General features: G+C 45.4%; 1 long non-coding RNA gene across 3 annotated transcripts in view; it reads left to right on the forward strand.

Annotated features, from left to right (window-relative positions):
* The window catches only part of LOC107108683, a 7,904-nt gene extending 3,890 nt beyond the window's left edge, over window positions 1-4,014 (forward strand). For all 3 annotated transcript variants that reach the window (XR_001482449.1, XR_001482450.1, XR_001482451.1), the window contains exons 4-6: window positions 408-557; window positions 2,633-2,693; window positions 3,261-4,014. This is a non-coding gene — a long non-coding RNA (uncharacterized LOC107108683). The remainder of the gene's footprint in view (window positions 1-407; window positions 558-2,632; window positions 2,694-3,260) is intronic.
* The last annotated feature ends 2,130 nt before the right edge of the window (window positions 4,015-6,144 follow it).

The raw sequence follows: 6,144 nt of genomic DNA on the forward strand, positions 1-6,144 counted from the left end.
CTGCTTGTGTCTGACGAAGGGAGCTCTGACTCTGGGAAAGTCTTGTTGGTCTCTAAGGTGCTCCTGGACGCGAATTAGAATGTCAGGACTTTCCAACCCCCGGCATCCCCTCTGATGCCGACGGGCAGCTGTTTCTGAATTGGAGTTTTCCTGCAGGCTCAAAAGGGCTCTTAAGCATTTTTTGCTCAGTGGGTTGGAGGAAAACCAGGAATGTTTCTCTGCTTTGGGGAAGAATCGAGTGGACTCTGGGGAAAAAATTAATTGTCACCATCTTGGGAAAGCGGGAGCTCGTGCTTGCTTATGTGGGTGCCCTCCTCTCTAGCTTTTCTCAACCCCTTAAAAGTAAATGCTTTAAAAGTTAAGGGCCCTGATTCCTAAACACACTTTCCCCTTTCTGTTCATTATAGCAAATGCCATGCTTTTGCTGTGTCATCCTTCTGGCTCCGAATCCCGCTCTGATTCAGGAGCCTGAGCAATGGCTTGAATGATGTCATCGTAGTCGTGCTTTTATGTGAAGGATTCGAGTTCTGGCTGTCGTCGTCGCTACAGTTTTCCAGGTACCTGCTGACAGATTGGCCAGTACCTCAAGATCCATTCTGTTTGTGACACAAGCAGTTTGCTACCTGTGTTGTGGGTGCCTTCTTTTTGATACCATTGCCAAACCATGTCTAGCTCTGAAAATGAGATTTCACTGGAAACACAAGTGTAGCTTCTTTTGATGGTGGGTGCCTCAGCCATGTGTTCCGTTTGTTAGTTTGTTTATTCATAAATTAAACTTCTTGACTGCCCTCCCCAGTGCACACAAGGCTCAGGGAGGTGTACAACAATAAAAACGAATTCATAAATTAATGAGCAATTTAAAAGAATAGGAAAATATAACAGACATTTCTAGATGATGCTAAAAACTACAAAGTGTGCCATTGTCCAAGGGGGGAGAGGCAAGTAGAGGTGCCAGACAAGATGGAAACTGTTGCTGTCCTCAACCAAAAGCCTGGCGGAACATTTCTGCCTTACTGGCCCTGCAGAACTGCATTAGGTCCCACGGGGCACGGATGTCATTCGGCAGAGGGTTCCACCAGGGCCAAAAGGGCCCTGGCTCTGGTTGAGGACAGCTGGATGTCTTTTGGGCTGGGAATCACCAGTAGGTTTTTCTCTGCCAAGTGCAGTGCTCTTTGGGGATGTGCCAGGAAACGATCTGGAATTATCCCTGCCAGGCCACATCCAACACACAGACTTAGTCTATCCATTTATAGTCCACCTTTCTTGCTGGGACGCAAAACAGATGTGGGAAGTGCTGTCAAGTCACGGCTGACTAATGGCAGCTTGCCGTTGCCTGCCTCTGGTAGCAACTCTCAACTTCCTTGGTGGTCTCCCTTTCAAGTCCTGACCAGGGCTGACCCTGCTTAGCTTCCAAGTTCTGACGAGATCAGGCTATCCTGGGCCATCCAGGTCAAGGCTAAGGCAGGTTACAAAATGTAATAACAGAACAGAAACTACGATATAATCAATAAGAACAGGACAATATATACAATGAACAAGGCAATAAAACTGGATTACCAAAATTAGAAAAGGATGTGATGAAAACAAGATAAAACATACAGCACAGTAAAAACAACCTCAACATTTTTCACAGGAATCTCCCTTATAAGTTATAGGAATGAGAAATGTAAATGTTTGATTTTGTTGTAATTCCCCAACTGTGCCAGAGCACGCAGGATCTGTAAAGGTGAATCCTTTGCTGTACAAAAAAGGGGGACTGTAATTTAAGTTAAGTAAAGGAACTATGGAGCCAAATCATGTGTAACAAAGTGCTGTCAAGTTGCAACCAACTTACAGCAACACCTCATGGGGTTTTTAAGGCGAGAGGTGGTTTGCCATTGCCTGCCTCCACTTAGCAACTCTGGTACATTTTATTTGTAAAATATTTGTACCCCACTTTTCCTCACCCCACCTGGATCAATTACAACATTACTGATCAAATACCTCCTCCTGATAAATGCCTGCTGTTCGCACCCCATCAAAAGTCCTGGTGACGTTGCAGCGCCTCCAACAAGGGGGGCTGAACGCACCTCTTCAGGGACCACGTTCCATAGATGGAAAAGGCCCAGCCTCTGGTCAATGCCCCATCCACCACCCAAAGAGGGGAAACAGACAGCAGAAGAATATGGGAGGAGACTGCCCTTAATCTGCTTTTTAATAAAACAAAACAACTTTTGGCCACTGGGTGTTAACAGAACAAGAGCGACTATGGAAATAATAGGCTGACAGGGCTGCCCATCCCTGGTCCAGGTATTCGCAATTCAGGCAACAGCCATATCCTTGCAATTGAGTGTTTTCATCCAACGGGGACATCTGGGGAGGTCGCTCTCTCACAGCTCTGTCCGTGTGGCGTACGGGAGCGTAGGGCTTCGTGCTCCGTGACGTAGAGTCCCATTCCACACCGTTGGAGAGCAAGTTGGGCCCCTTGGGTCTGCAGCCTGCATATTCCTACTGCTTCTCTGAGTCTTCGGATGGTGACTGAGGAGACAAACCATGCAGGAGACATTGTACAGTGCTCCTTTGAAGCTGTGTTAGAACATGAGAAGTCGCTGCGTGAGGATAAGACTTAAGTCTTTGGTTTTGTCTTTTCTAGCTTTGGCTGTGTTGGGTATGAAAAGCAAGGCTGATTGGCTGCAATGCAGGAAACCTTTCAGGTACCTATCTTCGCTGTATGCTTTTTATTTTTTTATTTACCCTCCCCGCCGAAGCAGGCTCAGGGCGGCTTACATGGGATAAGCGCAAGGTACTAGGTAAAGCTGCTGAGCCTTTAAAAACACAAGAACAGGGTGAGTGGAACAGGGAAATGGGGAAAGAGGTAGGAAGCTTGTGTTCTAAAGGCTCATAGAGTTGGTTGGTTTGGGACTTGTATGAGGCCTTGAATATTGACCTCTGCGTATAAGTGGGGATCCTGGATTTCTTTGCATCACAGAAAAATGTTAATGCACTCACGCAGGCCTGATAGGCATCTGCTGTTGGGAAGAGAACATTGGCTTAAAAAGGAACATGAGAGAATGGCTAGATACCTCTCCGAAGGGCTGTGGGTCAGAGATTTGCAGGCTGCCTTTGGGGATCTGTTTGGATTGAAAGATGAGGTAGAAGTTCCCCTTTGGGGGACCAAAAAAAGAAAGATGAGGTAGAAGTCGAATCAAATAAGTCCAGTGCTTTATTTTCCATTCACGAAAAAACAAATCTATTCTGCTACTTCTGTTTTGCTCTATCAGATCATTTTAAAGGAGAAGCCTCCTGGAAGCTGTTTAGAAGACCTGCTGTTAAGAAAACTTAATACTGCATCATTACGCACACTTGTTTATGTATCAACAGAACTGGAGAACTGAAACTATTCACCAGCAAGATGACTGCAAGCTGGCATTAATTGGGGGCGGCAACTGTATTTAAGAGAAGCTACACCTGGATGACAGATTTCAGAGGGTTAGCCATGATGTCTTCAGGGTATGAAGAGACTGCTTGGTTTTTGTTGTGGCAGATGAAATATTCATTGCAGCAGCATCCTTTTGTCAGTCGCAGCCCATTTCATGTGTTGCTTGCCTTCATGTGTCCATTAAAGAGGCTTACGCCACAATAAGCCAGTTAGTTTTTAAGGGGCCACGAATACCAACATTTACAGCGCTGATAACAAATTTGGAGACCCAGCTTCAGAGTTGGATTTGTGTGTGTGTGCTCACTCCAGGGTGTTTGTGGATGAAGCCCTAGACTGCTAAATGCTGAAAAACCTATTTGTGTGACTGAAACAAAGCAAGTTTTCATGTTCTGTCTGCTTTAGGTTCATCCATTTTTCTCCCCAGTCCTCACTGTTGCCTTCTGCAATCCCTGCTAGGATAACAACAATAAAGTTTTATTTTTCTACCTTGTCTTTTATTGATACCTTTTCTGGTGACTGGAATTACTTCTGTTTGTGTTAAAATTGATTTCACATATCCTACTCCGACATTAACAACTGTGATATGCTGGCTGTCCATGTCAGCTTAATAGACAGGATGGCTGGGTGTGTTGTGTTCTTGGTTTGCTACTGAATAAAGGACCAAGTGAAATGTAGGATTGTTTCTGCTTCTATGTATTAGTTGCCAATGGGACAGCCAGCATTTTCTAATGTGTGAACGCCCTACAAGGTTGCTGTAAGTCAACTGTACCTTGATGGTACTTTCCACTACTGCTATGGGCTCTTTTTGTGTAAAAGGTGGTGATCCAACATTCAGATGATGAAAAATGAGGCTTTTTGGTTTGAGCAGGCTTGTCATTCTTGAATATTCAATCTTGCCACAATTTGTAGTGGGACTTGAGTTCAGGCATGTTAAAAATTTGGATTTATTTTTTGCCCATAAGCTGGAATTCTAAACCAGGTTTGTGCACCAGAGGATACCTCCCCCCCCCCCTCCATTTGCTATGCAGTTTTGTGGAAAGTAGATTCAGATCACCTGGCGTGATCTGGTCCATGGGGTTGCAAAGAGTCTGACTCGACTGTGCAACTGAACAAAAGATTCAGAAAGGGGTGGGGGAAGAACTGCCACTGAATATTTCTGGCTCGGTTGCAATACAGATTGTAATAGTGTTTTTTGCCATTGAAGCACCCCCCCCCCCACCAATACATCCAGTGTTAGCATCCTATTAAAGCATTTTCATAACTCCCTAATTTCAGTTTCCACTTGCATGTGAGGGTTGGTGCATACACTGGATCGTGTTGATTTCCTGTTCTATAAATGGGAAGTGCTGAGTGAGCTAGCCTTCCTAAATGCCAAACTGCAACAAGGGTTATGCTTGTTGATGGTATAATTTCCAAGGGGTGTACACAGCAGGGCTTCCTGTGAACAAGAGCAAAGTCCAGCCAGTGATATAAGTACTAGCTTCAAAGTAATGATTATTTAACCCTGATCTCTCAATAGGTCTTTGCCCAAAGGTCCAGATTGATCAGTTGCCTGTTTGGAACCTAGATCACCAGGGCGGAGGGGCTGTGGCTCAGTGGAAGTGCCTTTGCTGTGCACACGGGAGGTCCCAGGTGCAATCCTTGGCATCTGTTAAAATAACAGCCAGGCTGAGTAGACAATATTGACCTTGATGGTCTGACTCCATGTGAGGCAGCTTCATGTACAAACAATACATTGCAGTGTGGCCATGTTCACATTTCTGATGAATCGGACCCTGGAGAAAAATAGATTTATTGCTTCCAGTTAGTGGCTGAGTTGAGACCCCAGAAAAGTTCCTACCTTGTCAATATATTTTAATTATACCCTGCCTTTCTCTTCAATGGTCAGGGGTCCAAAGGTGCTTGAATTGCTCTGTTTTATCCTCACAAGAACCTTGGGAGGTAGATTCAGGCAGGTGGCTATGTTGGTCTGAAGCAAGACCAATGAAGATACCACTGGCTTCCAAACCTTGTCCCAGGAGGTAGGCTAGGCTGCTGGAGCATGTGCCTGGCCCAAGGTCACACAGTGAGCTTCCAAGGCAGGCTGGAGATTTGAACATGGGTCCCCCAGATCCTAGTCTGACACTAACCACACTGTCATCGATGATTAAAGGCTAGTTTGGCCAACTGTACACCAGACCTGTATCAAATCTGGCCACAGCTGCATAATTATAATGGCCTGAACGAGCAGATAAAATCCAGCTAACGCAGGCATTTTAATTAAGGGCTCTCATTTTCTCATTAAAATCTGGGTAGGAAATAAAATCAATGCACTTTCTGTTCTGTCTATAAGAACATCCAGAGGGCAAAGGGAGACAATGGACAGTACCCTTTGGCCTGACACATAGAGGGTGAGTAGAGAACATTTGGCTCTGGTGAGCTTTTTCTGCAAATAGAGTTGCCAGCTCTGGGTCGGGAAATTCCTGGAGGTTTGGGAGTGGAGCCTCAGTGGGGTATAATGCCATGCACTCCACCCTCCAAAGCAGCCATTTTCTACAGGGGAACTGGTCCCTCTAGTCTAGAAATCAGTTGTAATGCCAAGAGATCTCCAGGCCCTGTTTGGGGGCTGGCAGCCACAGCTGCAAAGGTCTGGGGCATTTGCTTTAAGAGAACGTAGACGGTTTCCTTAAATAACGTTGCAATGTCAATCACATATGTTCTCGCTTTGGAATGTCCTCTCCAACCCC

This window comes from Gekko japonicus, unplaced genomic scaffold (genome assembly GCF_001447785.1).
Source record: "Gekko japonicus isolate JY-2015 unplaced genomic scaffold, Gekko_japonicus_V1.1 scaffold167, whole genome shotgun sequence".
Classification (NCBI taxonomy): domain Eukaryota; kingdom Metazoa; phylum Chordata; class Lepidosauria; order Squamata; family Gekkonidae; genus Gekko; species Gekko japonicus.